This window comes from Tiliqua scincoides, chromosome 4 (assembly GCF_035046505.1).
Source record: "Tiliqua scincoides isolate rTilSci1 chromosome 4, rTilSci1.hap2, whole genome shotgun sequence".
In the NCBI taxonomy this organism is placed as follows: Eukaryota; Metazoa; Chordata; class Lepidosauria; order Squamata; family Scincidae; genus Tiliqua; species Tiliqua scincoides.
The window spans coordinates 31,303,823-31,317,593 of NC_089824.1; the positions used below are offsets into that span (position 1 = coordinate 31,303,823).

General features: G+C 45.1%; 1 protein-coding gene across 1 annotated transcript in view; it reads right to left on the bottom strand.

The window, feature by feature from the left end:
- CNBD1 (cyclic nucleotide binding domain containing 1) overlaps window positions 1-13,771 on the bottom strand; it is a 172,018-nt gene that overhangs the window by 13,314 nt on the left and 144,933 nt on the right. The window lies entirely within an intron of this gene.

Sequence of the window (13,771 nt, forward strand, 5' to 3'; positions counted from 1 at the left end):
CAAGTAGCCATGTGAGGATGCTTTTTTTGAATGATGGAATGAAAAATAGAACAGAGCTTCCTACTCAGCAGCAGGAGACTGAGCAAGGATTCTTTGGCACAGACTGGAAGGAAGTAGCCTGTTGACTTCCCAGTCTCCAGTCTCACTGCTGACGGCCACAGCTCAGTCAGGTCCTTGTTGGTTTGTGGAAATGCAAAAAAAAAAAAAAGAGCCCACTTTCCCTTCTGTTTTCAGAAGAAATAATTTGTCTACTTGTTACGCCTGGGAAAAGCATTCCTTGTGGACAGACATCTCTTCACAGTTTCATTTCACATGAAAGAACAGTTGCACTATTCAGTCACCAGGCTTGGCTAACTATTTCAGCAGACTGGGGAATGTAACAAGGAGGGTCATTCTCTGGAGTGGCAGAGAAAGGCATCCTTGGAAAGCGGCACATTTTGGAGGGTATCAAGAGGGTTTTGATAGGAACACTGATTGCTGCTATGGTGTTGACCTGCTTCTAAGCCATGTAAGGAGAGCCTTGGTAACGTACAACAGGAACTGTCCCAATAAAGGGCCACTTCAGATGATACTCTGTTCACCAGTCTCTCATTGCTCACTTGCACTGTAAGCTCATCAAGGACACACTGGAGCTTTTTAGCTTAATCAGGTTTAAAGTAGGATTAGCAACTCATGCAGGGGAATGGCTTGGATGAACACCCAATCCCTGTTCCTCTCCTGCCTCCCCACTGGATGAGTTCTACTGGCAACCAGTCTGCACTATGCTGCTGGTGGTATGCAGCTTTCCAGCTACTACACAGGGAACCATGCAGCCACCACCAGGGCTGCTGTTTCAGAGTCACCATACTGCCAGCTCCTCATCAATATAAGGCTTGGGGGGAACTTGAATCAAGAATTTTTCTGTAATTGCCCAGGCCCCATAACATCAGCCCTCTGCTTAGTCCCCACCTTAAAATTTAACATTGATCACTTTTGGAAAAGTACTCAAAACATTTTTGCATGCCCACCAAACATGGACCCAGTCAACATTGGAGCTAGGGGTGCATCTCAGTGGCAGCAGTGCATACCAGATCCTATCCTCTTTATCTTCTTTTCCAGCCCGACACTCCCCCTGCCCCTCCATGGGCATAGGTCCAAGGCTGCCCCTCCCCACAGCATGCAATGTGCTCTGTCATCACAGGTGTGTAGTGTCAAATGGTGGGTGATAATTTCTGGCATAGGTCCAAGAAGACCCATTGACAGCCAGGTGTCCTACAAAGAGGTAAGTAACAATATTTTACTTACCACTTCTGGGTTGCCAGGCTGCCCCTCCCCACAGCATGCAATTTGCTCTGTCGTCACAAGTGTGTAGTGTCAAATGGTGGGGGATAAGACTGAGCTAGAAGTACTGCTTTGAATGTTCTGTCCATGTGTAACCATGCAGGTGCAGTAACAGCACACCTTTGTCCCACTTCATGCAATGAGGAGCCATCCAGGACCATGTTGTCCAAACCAGCCTAGTGTCATACTGTGCTGTGCAAATTGACAGTGTTATCCACATATTAAATATTAAGAATAATTCAATGAAAACCCATCAACAGCTGTGTTTACAAAGCCCAGGGGCTAGTAATATTGAGAGTTTATGCTCCACAGGGACATCTAGAGCAGGATTCGTAAATCCAAACACAGTGGCCAAATCAAGCCACAAGAGATGTTTGATGGGACCCCGATTTCCTGATTTGCATTGGGATCTTGTACAGGATATGACTGCTGTAGCCATTATGTATATCCTAATACACCTGTAGCCACAGCTAAAGATCAGTTTGAGAATGACAGATCGAGGTCATATTGTGCTAAATATGCATGATAACACAAGGACAAGGAGTTCAAAAATGGACCAAACTATGAGCAGTATTATGATTCTTGAGGGGTCCTAATAGAATTGAGACAACTTACAGCAAAAGTACATTCAGATGACACTCTATCAGTTACAGTTTGTGGTCAGCTTAGGGCAATAAACACAAGACACCAACTGCAGGTGCAAGAGCTGCTCAACAACCACTGGAAAACATTAAGTGGCTGCCCAGGACCTCTTAAGTGGTCATGCATGACTTCTTGGTGACAATTGTTTACAAGCAGCCAATTCAACCCATACCACAGGGTATCGCTGATACTTTGCCATGTGAGTATCTTCAGAAGTACTTCAGATGTACCCTCAGTCTCTAAGCACAGAACATTTAAAAGTACAAAGCACCCTGGAGTGCTCCCCTCTGTTTACAAGATACAGGAGTCTCAAGTAATTCAAATTGGCAGAATGCAGGGACTGCAATAACAGAATACACCCACAGCTGGATACAGAAAAGCAAAACTGCGTGTCTGTTCCCATTCTACATGCCTTCCTTTTGGTGTTTTAGATAAGAGAAAATAACATCATTGATGTACAAAAATACCAGAAATCAGCCCTTACTTTAATTCACAGAAATTTGAGGTGAACCACAACTGTCTTTTTAGTTCAGTTTTCATTTTTTTTTTTTTACCATTGTTGAAAAGCAACTGTTGTTTCTGTTGTTGTTTTTGGTGTTCTTTTGACAGTGGAGCCTTAGTAGTTTCAATTATTTTTCATTTAAGCCTTGGATTCTAGAAGGAAGAGTGCAAAAGCTATCAAAGACCACTGGAGACATAGGTTTGTTGGTTTGTTTTTGTTTTTTTTTTAAGCTAGCCTGGTCGCAATTATGGCAGAAACAACCCAAATGAGAAAATCTCTCTAATGAGACATGTTTCCCCTTGTAGGAGAGACACTGCAGACAAAGAGATGGTTATCCTGTTGAAAGTCTGCTGTGTGATTAAGGGGTGAGGGAGGAAGCAAGAGCTCTGTAAGCATCTAGTGTGTTTAAGATATGTTCCCTGGCAGTCTCAGGCTCTGAGAAGAATGTGAACAAATGATAAAAATAGGGGAGAACCTTAAGTAAGAAAACGATCTCTGGTCAAAGCACCATCTTATCTGTATGCACTTTCAGGTGACGGTTCAGTTTCCTTAGGAACTGAGATAATGGTCAAGAAAAAAAATCTACCTGGAGAGAAAGAGCTAAAAGGTCACAAGCAGGCATGGTTTGAAGGTCTCCCCATGAGCTGTGCAGTAACTGGAGGAATGTTCCATGTTATCACAGGGGCCTTTTAAAAAGAAATACGAGTAAGCAGGTCCCTGTTGAAGAAGTTGCGGGAGGTGATGCAATGAGATGTTCCTCTACCATAAGTAAGCAAGGATTGCTAATACATGGACTTAGTATGTCTGTGATTATGCTGGAATGGTTCACAATTCATTCAAATTCAAACACTACTGATGTCTGGATGTGTTATCCAAGCACAATGATTGTTACGAGAAAAGAAGGAACAGCTTCCTTCTCACATACCTCCTGAGTTTACTGGTTGTGGGGGAGCGGGACCATGTGCAAACCCACTGATGCACCTGCCGATCTCACTCCCCACAACTGCACAATCAATGTTTTTGATAAAAAAGACCCTTGAGAAAAGGGTCATACCTGTATACACCGAGCTGGCAGGAAGCCTAAGGTGTGGCATACAAAGGAATGGCCATTTTTCTCAGCAACGCTGAACAGATGGCCACAAGGAAGTATGTGCTTCTCCTCTCCACCATAGGTGGGCTGAGACTAGGATGATTCCACTCAAGTTGTGAGAACATGTGTTTTTCTTGTATGGATTCGCCCTCACGTGTCAAAAACTTGGGCACTGACTCAGGACTCAGGCGTTTTACTCTAAAAATGAAAAGACTTGAATGGACTCAAGTCCAGACTTCCTTTTGTGTGTGCTTGCAACTCTGCTTTGTGTGTGATTGCTTTTCTTTTCCCCGATGCTTCTGGGGTTTGTCTTGCTTTTCAAAAGGACTTGAGTCAAAATGACTTGAAAAACGACTCTGGACAAGTTGCGACTTGTGGGTGACTTAAGTCAAGGTGGGCAGTGACTCAAGATTCAACTAGAGTCTTGGTGCTGTGGCTCTGGCACATCCCTTCTCCCCACATCCAGTGATTAAGAGGGCTAGTAGGTCTATAACAAGAATAAGTAGTGGTTAGAGCAGGGGTCTGCTGCCCAGCAGCCACCTTTTGCAGCAGTAGCTAGGCTGTGCATTATGGCATTTTGGGGTGGCTGTAAAGTGTACTGTGCTACCAGAACACACGTTCCAGTAATGCCGCAGACCCACAAGATTGGGCGGTAAGTAATAAATTTTACCTTAAAACCACTAAGGTCAAAAATAAATGTGCACTCCTGTCGAACGGCACAAAATGTCATTCCTCGTTATGATTTTAACTTGAAAAGAGTGGCTTTCCCACTGTTGCTTGACTCAAGCCAGCCAGGTAACTGAAATCATCACTGCAATCTGCGGAAGGGCAGGAGTGGGCCACTCATGTAACAGTGCTTTATATAGTGTGTGTCCATGCGTGTGTTTTAAATGGTAATAACTGCATTTTCTATAGGGAAAAGTATTAAAGTTGTGTGACATGGGGCCCAATCTTATCCAACTTTCCAGAGCTGATGCAGCCAAGCCAACAGGGCACGAGCTGCATCCTGTGGTGGGGCACGATTACAGTGACTTCCTCAAGATAATGAAATGCTTGTTCCCTTACCCCAGGGCTGCAATGCGGCTACATCAGCGCAGAAAAGTTGGACAGGATTGGGCCCTTGGAAGGGAAGTTTATGTTCCTGTGTTTCTCAGCTCATGAGAATGCACTTTCTATCTTGATAGCTGGTAGGGAAACAGACAGGTCATTTTATTCCACAACAACAGTACTCTAGGCCTGGATTATTAACTTCCTTTCTGTCACTTACTCTGCAAGAGTGTTGTATCAGGGAAAGAGAGGAAGTGTGCCACTTCAGTTGTACTTTCTAAAGCCCGTTGCTCTTTTCTCAGTATTTTAGCAAAGCAACCTAATCTTTGCAAGCTTTAAGTTTTTCCCAACTTAAAGGCTTAAGTCTTTGGGGCTCTGGTGGTAAAACATTTGGAAGCAAGTTCCACTGAAAAGCAACGAACCTCCAATTCCAGCACAGAGTTAGACACACATAAGCCCACTGTTGAATGGCCTCCAGGGCACCTAACTCTGTGCTGGACTGTAGCCAGTTTGTTTAGGATTGGAGTGTGGCTGCCAATAAATGTTACATTCATGATCATAAAAATATACTGTTCAGGTGAACTGAGTTTTGAGGAGGGAGGAAGCAAATGTTGAGATGGGCAGCTCAATCCTATCCAGCGCTGATGCAGCAGGCTGGAGGTCACCTCAAGATAAGGGGACATCTGTCCATTGACCTCAGGTAGAGTCCCAGTTTGTACACTGAGCACTTGGATCTGCACCAGACAAATGGTTTACCATAAGTAAAATTGTCCCTTGTTGGGCTTACAAGCCCAGGAAGTGGGATAGGATATGGTGTGTTGCTGCCATCGATCCTGCCACCCTCATGGGTTTGATTTACTCCCTTCCGGCCCTCCCCCACTGTTACACCCCTCCTCGACCCATTCCTCCCACCCCCGCTCACCCCCAGCCCCTGCGCTGTTCACTTCCTTTTTAGGAATTTGAAATAACATGCTTCACATCATTAAAAGGAATAACATTTCAAATTTGTTTCAGAAACCTTTTTTCCAGGTATCTTGGGGCATAAGTAGAAAACGGCACAAATCCTAATTTCCAAAAACCTACTGGTGCCAAATAATATATCCAACTTGTGATTAGGATTTTCAAATGCCGAAATGATTATAGCTAATCTTTATCAAACTTCATCTCTCTCCTTAGTGTTGTAGGAAAGCTGTTTGCCCGAGTTGTACTAAAGAGGCTCCAGGTACTTGCAGAGAGCGTCTATCCAGAATCGCAGTGCAGATTCCGAGCCAACAGGTCCACCACTGATATGGTATTCTCCCTTAGACAACTGCAGGAGAAATGCAGGGAACAACGACAGCCACTCTTTATAGCCTTCATAGATCTCACAAAGGCTTTCGACCTGGTCAGCAGAGACGGCCTCTTCAAGATTCTCCCCAAGATTGGATGTCCACCCAGGCTCCTCAGCATCATCAGATCTTTCCACAAGGACATGAAGGGCACTGTTGTCTTCGATGGCTCCACATCAGACCCTTTTGACATCCGAAGCGGAGTGAAGCAGGGCTGTGTTCTTGCACCAACCTTGTTTGGGATTTTCTTCGCTGTCCTGCTGAAGCAGGCCTTTGGAACTGCAACAGAAGGCATCTATCTCCGGACCAGATCAGACGGAAAGCTCTTCAACCTCTCCAGACTGAGAGCAAAATCCAAAGTCCAGCTGAAATGTCTGCGTGACATCCTCTTTGCCGACGATGCAGCTGTCACTACCCACTCTGCCAAAGATCTCCAGCAGCTCATGGATCGTTTTAGCAAGGCCTGCCAAGATTTTGGACTGACAATCAGCCTGAAGAAAACACAGGTCATGGTTCAGGATGTGGACTCACCTCCCTGCATTACAATCTCTGAGCATGAACTGGAGGTTGTCCATGACTTTGTGTACCTTGGCTCAACGATCTCGGACACTCATTCTCTCGATACCGAGCTAAACAAGCGCATCGGTAAAGCAGCTACCACGTTTTCCAGACTCACAAAGAGAGTCTGGTCCAACAAGAAGCTGACGGAACATACCAAGATCCAGGTCTACAGAGCTTGCGTCCTGAGTACACTTCTGTACTGCAGCGAGTCATGGACTCTTCGCTCACAACAGGAGAGGAAACTGAGTGCTTTCCACATGCGCTGCCTCCGACGCATCCTCGGCATCACCTGGCAGGACAAAGTTCCAAACAACACAGTCCTGGAACATGCTGGAATCCATAGCATGTATTCACTGCTGAAACAGAGACGCCTGCGTTGGCTTGGTCATGTCGTGAGAATGGATGATGGCCGGGTCCCAAAGGATCTCCTCTATGGAGAACTCGTGCAAGGAAAGCGCCCTACAGGTAGACCACAGCTGCGATACAAGGACATCTGCAAGAGGGATCTGAAGGCCTTAGGGATGGACCTCAACAAGTGGGAAACCCTGGCCTCTGAGCGGCCCGCTTGGAGGCAGGCTGTGCAGCATGGCCTTCCCAGTTTGAAGAGACACTTTGCCAACAGTCTGAGGCTAAGAGGCAAAGAAGGAAGGCCCATAGCCAGGGAGACAGACCAGGGACAGACTGCACTTGCTCCCGGTGTGGAAGGGATTGTCACTCCCGGATTGGCCTTTTCAGCCACACTAGACGCTGTGCCAGAACCACCTTTCAGAGCGCGATACCATAGTCTTTCGAGACTGAAGGTTGCCAATACTATCAAACTTCAGAAAATGTCGCAATTTTCATGCAGTGGCAATGAATAATACTAATTATTAGTGCTAGATTTTTTTTAAAAAAGTACAATAAAGCCAGGAAATGAGCTGATGTTACCAGCATGTACATTTCATTGAAATGCATTTTATTGAGCGAATGTTTTAAGTGCTGGGGGGAATATGCCATATACGAAGAAATGCTTAAAAGAAACGTGAGAATATATCTATACACAGATTAAAACCAATGTTATGCTGGAAACTGGTTTACAACTTTGAACAGTATTTGGGCTACATTGCGCTACTTCGGCACCGCAAACTTGGCTAGAGTTGGGCCCTTAGTGACCTCCAGAGGTCCCAGCTACCAAGTGTTCAGGCAAAGGATCACTGCTGACTTTTTTTTTTTCCTGCATAGCATCTATTATGCTCTTATCATGTATTTTATCAAATAAGAGCACCATAGAAATAACTCTGTAAGCAAGAGAAATGATTAGGCCCTTAAAATACTGTACGATTTTAGTGAGAGAGACTCACAGCCCAATCTTGAGCTGCCCGGTGCCCAGGGCTGCAGCGGCACCGGAAATGGCTGCTGCTGCACCCTTCACACTAACCAGGCAGTGCTGGCGGGTCCTTGGGAGAAGGGGATTTTTGTCCCCTTCCCCTGGGTAAGGTGAGTAGCCCCGCAATTGGGCTGCTCGATTCTACGGCAACCCAAGGGTAGATGGCCCGACACGGAGGCTCAGGAGGCCCATCTTGTCCTGCACTGCTCCCTCCCCCAGCACACCTCCTCCCCACCCTCTGCCCACCTCTTCCTGCTCTGGAATGCCTCCTCCCATGCCACCACCCGGTGGTCTGCGCGACCGTGGAGCGGCAGAGCAGCAGTGATCCGCCTGTGCTGAGCTTGCACTGGCACTGGACCAGCGCCGAGGGCCGCAGTCGTGCTTTATGGCACGTTTGCGACAGTACACACCGGTGGTAAGCCAGAGCGCACTGTTTAGGATTGGGCCCTATAACATATCTGAGAGAATGGAAGATAATTGTTTTATGCCAATTTAACTAAATAGAAGCCACAGCGATAAAGTGATTTTTTTTTTCAGGGCAGGAGGTCTGGTCTAGAGGGTAGAGCCTCCATTTGCCTGAAGATTAACATCCACAAGGTCGGCAGTTCGAGGCCACCGGCACCGTGCGACCTTGAAGCAGCCGGCAAGCTGCAGCTGAGCTGTTCCATCTGCTCGGAGCGTGGGAGGATGGAGGCCAGAATGTGAAACCAGATCGGAGTGTAACATCTTGAATGTGGTGGTTCTTGAAAGAGAGAACCTTCTTTCAATTTGTAAAAATCCCTGCGTGGATTTAATAAGCCTGCCTGTGTAAACCGCCTTGAATAAAGTCTTGAATAAAGACCAAGAAAGGCGGTATATAAATACTGTATATTATTATTATTATTATTATTATTATTATTATTATTATTATTATTATTATTATTATTATTATTTTCTTCTTCTTCTTCTCAAGACTAGACAAAGAGGCCAGGACAGGCCTCTTTGTGTCTGTCCTTAGTAGTTTGATTCAGTTTGTTTCTGAGAGAACATTTGTTCCCTTACCTCAGGGCTACACTGTGGCTACATCAGCACTGAAAAGTTGAATAGGATTGGGCCCTGCGACCACTTTCATTGTGAACTCCGTGAAATGTATCCTAGTCCCACTGCCTTCATCATTTCCTCCCCTTTAAAAGCTGAATTCTCAAAATAATATTACCATAGCTACTCGATTGTGGATAGAGGAAAACAGGGATTAAGACCAAGTACAGTGTCGGATATTGGCTAATAGCAGACAAAACATTATCCAGTAAACTGCATCAGTGTTTCCAGGGTAAGATGCAATATTAGATTCCCATAGAGAATTTATATCAGATATACAATCACAAAAAATACCAATCAAGTGCTGGATTTATATCCAAGGCTCAGAGAAAGAGAGAATCTGACTTGGATATGTGTGTCCTCTACTGTCTGCAGAAAAATCAGCAATACAGAATGCACTGGAGGGACCATAGCTCAGGCTCAGAGCCCATTCAGCTCAACAGTTCAGATTTCAGACCTCTAACTAAAACAGGAACTTCATCCTAGAGCAACATTCTTCCACTCCTGCCATGACTTTTGGTTCGTTTTGATCCACATCTTGGATAAGGGGTAGGAATAGCCTGATAAAAGCTAATTACAAAGGTTGAGATTTTGTAGCTACAGAGCTGACAACATGGCGCAATCCGAGTCAGATTGTTGGCCCATCTAGTTCAGTATTGTTGACAGATTACCATTCAAAAAAGTGGATCCTTGTGCTAAAAAGTTTGAGAATCACTGATGTAGACAGCTATCTCTTTGCTAGGCTTGTTGGCTGGCCAGGAGTGCTTTCTACATTTATAGATTCAAATGGATAATTATCAAGTGACATCACTGTAACCCCTAGGATTCAAATACAACGTTGCAGGCATTGAACAGGGAGACCTGACTCTCTTATTTTAAGGTATTGTAGTCCTAGCTCAGTATCATGTAGATGCCCAGTTCCTAAGTGCTCAGTGGCACCTGTTGCAGGTTGCTGATGTGATGGCCTATATCTGGGCACTGCTATTGATAGCAGCTGGATACCATCATGAGTATGGAAGCCTACACCATGGAAGCCTACACCATGGCTTCCTCATGAAGAAGCTGCTTGAACCATTCACTAATGAGGCTATACTATATCTCCAAAACTAGACGTGATAGGGAAAAATGGATACCATTTTTGGAATCGGCACCCCAAATTCATATCAAACCACCATAAAGTTTGGGGAAAACTTTTCTGACCCTCCATTTTGTAGGCCTGTGTAATTGACTTTCTCAGGGCCCACCCAAGTAGGAGGGAGCCCATGGACAAAAATGTGCTGAGGGTCCTCAGAAAACAGGTGCTAGCCCAGCCTAATGGAACTGAATCACAGAGAGCAAATTGCAGGAATTCTGTCTCCAAATTCAGAGGAAGTTAGTTGCACTGTTCCGTAGTGGAATCAGTGGGATTCCATTTACGCATAGCTGACTTTCTCTGAGTTGGGCATTCTGGTTTTTGTTTGTAGGAATTCCTCTCCAGTTTATATCAGGTACAGCTGAACATACTGATTTTCCTGATAAAACCCTAAATAGCTATCTCTTATCTTCTCCTGCTAGAATCTTTGATGCAAGAGCCATCAAAGGTCTTGCATGCACCAGGTCTTTATTATAGGGACATGTACAGAGATATGCAGTGGCTACTGTTACCCATACAGTTGTTTCAGACTTCCATTCCACTCTCTGATGATTGAAACAAAACAAAGGTTTCCAAAGGTTATGAAATACCTTCCTGTTGGACTAGTACTTAGTATCCAAAGTTGAGAAGTCTTTGGGTGCCTTGTTAGAAAGTTGACTAACAAATGTCCTAAACACTCATAGAGTCTCATGTTTGGGTGTTATTTTAGTAAAATGTTTATTCTGCTAAATCATTTTAAATGTGAATATTTTAGAGGTGTGATCACCCTGACACTCTGGGATATGGCAGATTTCACATTAAGCTAACTTAAATCATCTCCACCCTGCTTCAAAGTTTGACAAGACTCCAAACACATCCTACACATCACATCTGAGTGCACTGATTTTGCTAAAGTACTTCGGCATGCTGAAAAATAGTTTCAGCAGCCTCAGAACATTCTCAAATTTTTTAAGGCAATAACAGTGCAAGGATGAAGAATATGAAGCACAGGCTAGAACTATCTGGTTGTTCTGCGTAACCAAGAGGAGGATGAAGAATATTCGCAACTCAATAGTGCTGCCTTAATTCATAAAACAGAAAATATTCACTGTATTGAATTATGCAACATTTAAATGAAATTTGAATATCTGAGATCATCATGGAAGTTTTGTGAACTTCCTAAAAATAGAATGTAAACATTTTCAGCTTCTGTGGATAACCTTTGTGCCAAGTCAGCGTTAACTGCTCAAATTAATGGCCCAATTCTATCCTGCCCCTCCCCTCCCCCCTCCCCACTGGTGCAGCCACACCACTGGATCGCACAACGTGTCCTATGGGGGGAGTCCCAAAAGCATCCTCTGGCTAAGGAAACATTTATAAGGGGTAAGCCTCTGGTACCAGAATGGATCCACTTGGACTTGTGTCAGCAATTTCAAGTGTACATCTCTGTGCACTCAGGGAGGTGGATCAACATCTGGTAGGGGAATATTGATGGCACCACTGCCACAGATATCCCTCTTCCATCCCTATCCTTCCCCCCTTCCCATTCTACCCACTTACCACCTCCCTCCCTCTCCCTGCACTGACATCTCCATCTCCAGTGACTGCCACCACTGCTGCTTACCGCTTCTAGCAGGTTGCATTTGTGGCCACCATAAAGCACCATACACTGTCGGAACACTAGTTCTAGGGGCATAAGGGTGCCTTAGGATTGGGCTGCATGTGTTGTTTGTCACAAACGGAAATCAGCATTGGTGGGGAATTTGAGTATAACAATGTGATTTATCAAATGGTATACCTGGCATAAAGTTAAGCGTGCGCCTTAAATTATCTGATTGAATATATGTTAATATGTGTAATTATCAGCCCAATCCTGAACTGCCTGGAGTGTGGGGCTGCCATGGTGCCAAAATGGCTACTGCAGCATCCTGAGAGAAACCGGGCAGACCGTTGATGCTCCTCAGGGGAACGGGACTTTTGTCCCCTTCCCCCAAGTAAGGGAAGTAACCCCACAATGGGGCTACTCAGTTCTGCGGCGGCTCTGGAGACTTGCAGACTCGGCCCAACATAGGGCTTAGGATCTGATGGATCCACCAGTCCCGTCCTCCTCCCACTCCGCTCCCTCCCCTGCCACACCTCCTCCCCACTCTCTCCCTACCTTGCCCCACCCCCCACCCTGGAACGCCTCCTCCCTGCCTCCCCCACACCGTCACTCACCTCTCCGCCACCCAGTAGTCTGGGTGACTGGCAGGCTGTGGAATGCAGGCCTGGCATTGGAGCTAGCTCCAGCACTGGGCCTGTGGTAAGCTGGCGCACGTGGGTCTTGACTGGGCCCTATGAAAAGTGAGGGACTGATGGCTAGATTTAGCTTTCTGATGGACCAATAGAAATTGTGGCATTACATAAATGTGCTCTAGTGATAAGAAATTGTACACTTTATTTTGCTAAGGCTAATTTCTCCAGAGGTATGTTCTTTCTCTTTTTATACAAGAGGTGTTTTTTTTTATATTTACATCTCACTGACTTTCCTGAACTTGTCAGCAACCCTAGGAGTCCCCTACAGTAATAACCGCTGATTATCCCTTAGCCTCATGGTGTGCCTCAGTTTTTTCAAAGAGGGCATGTCACAGCTAGCTGCACGGTTTTTGCCTTAAACTCTTAAATCAGACAAGGATTGTTATAGAACAGTCAATTGTTAGCTACGACTAGAGCTTAAAATGTAACAGGTGAAACTAATTTTTCTTTTAACTTGACTTTTCTGAGATAAACCTGGGGAAATTTCTTCACATTCTCTGCATCACTTGAGCTTCAGGGAGCAAAAGATGTTATAAAAATGTTTTGTTTTTTTTCTTTAAAACATGTGAGTAAGAAAACCATGGTTTCTTTTGAGAACACTTTGGAGAATCCGTTGGGCCAGAATGTGGAGAGAGCTATAATGTGAGAACAAGGCATAAGAGATTTCTTGCAGCTATTTTTATACAAATAAATAGGATGGGGCCAAGACTAGATGGCAAATCTCACTACTGGTCTCAAAGTGATGGTTTGCTTTTGTCCCTTTGTCGAAGCTCTCAAAGAAACAAGCAAATGCCATAAAGTTGTGAGTTGTGCAGGACACTGGCTACGTTAGGTTTTCTGTGCTTGTGATGCTGCAGTTCAGTTGTAGTCTCCACACATTCTACACGGAAATGGTTTTCTACAGACTTAGAAAGAGCAATGTTCTTCGACAGTGGGTGCTACATTGGATCTTGCTCAGTAACTTCATTCAAATAAAAGAGTGGAACTAGTGTTTTTGAAATATGCAATGATACAAAGCAAGAAGAAATTGCAGACACGTTAGATGACATAGGTAAAATGGATAACTCCAATAATCCAGAGAGGTGGATTGATAATTCTAACGTGAAATTTGACTCAACTAATGGGTTACACAAAGCAAAGAAGAACCAAATCTACAAATATAAAGGAATAGGGATTAATCAGCAGTCCTTCGGAGAACTCTTTAAGACTCCCCGCCTGCCTGCCTGCCTCCTGGAACACCCTCTGTCCACCCTCCCCCCGCCCTGGAGCACCTACCTCCCACCTCCTTTCCACCTTCTCCCCGCCCTCTCCTTCAGCTGAGCTCGGCCAACGCAGTCTTACCTCTCCGCACTGGCACGGAGGCTGGATGCAGTCTCCATGGACTGGTGCGCATCCCTGTTCCCGCTCAGGAGACAAGGAAGGAGGCACAAAC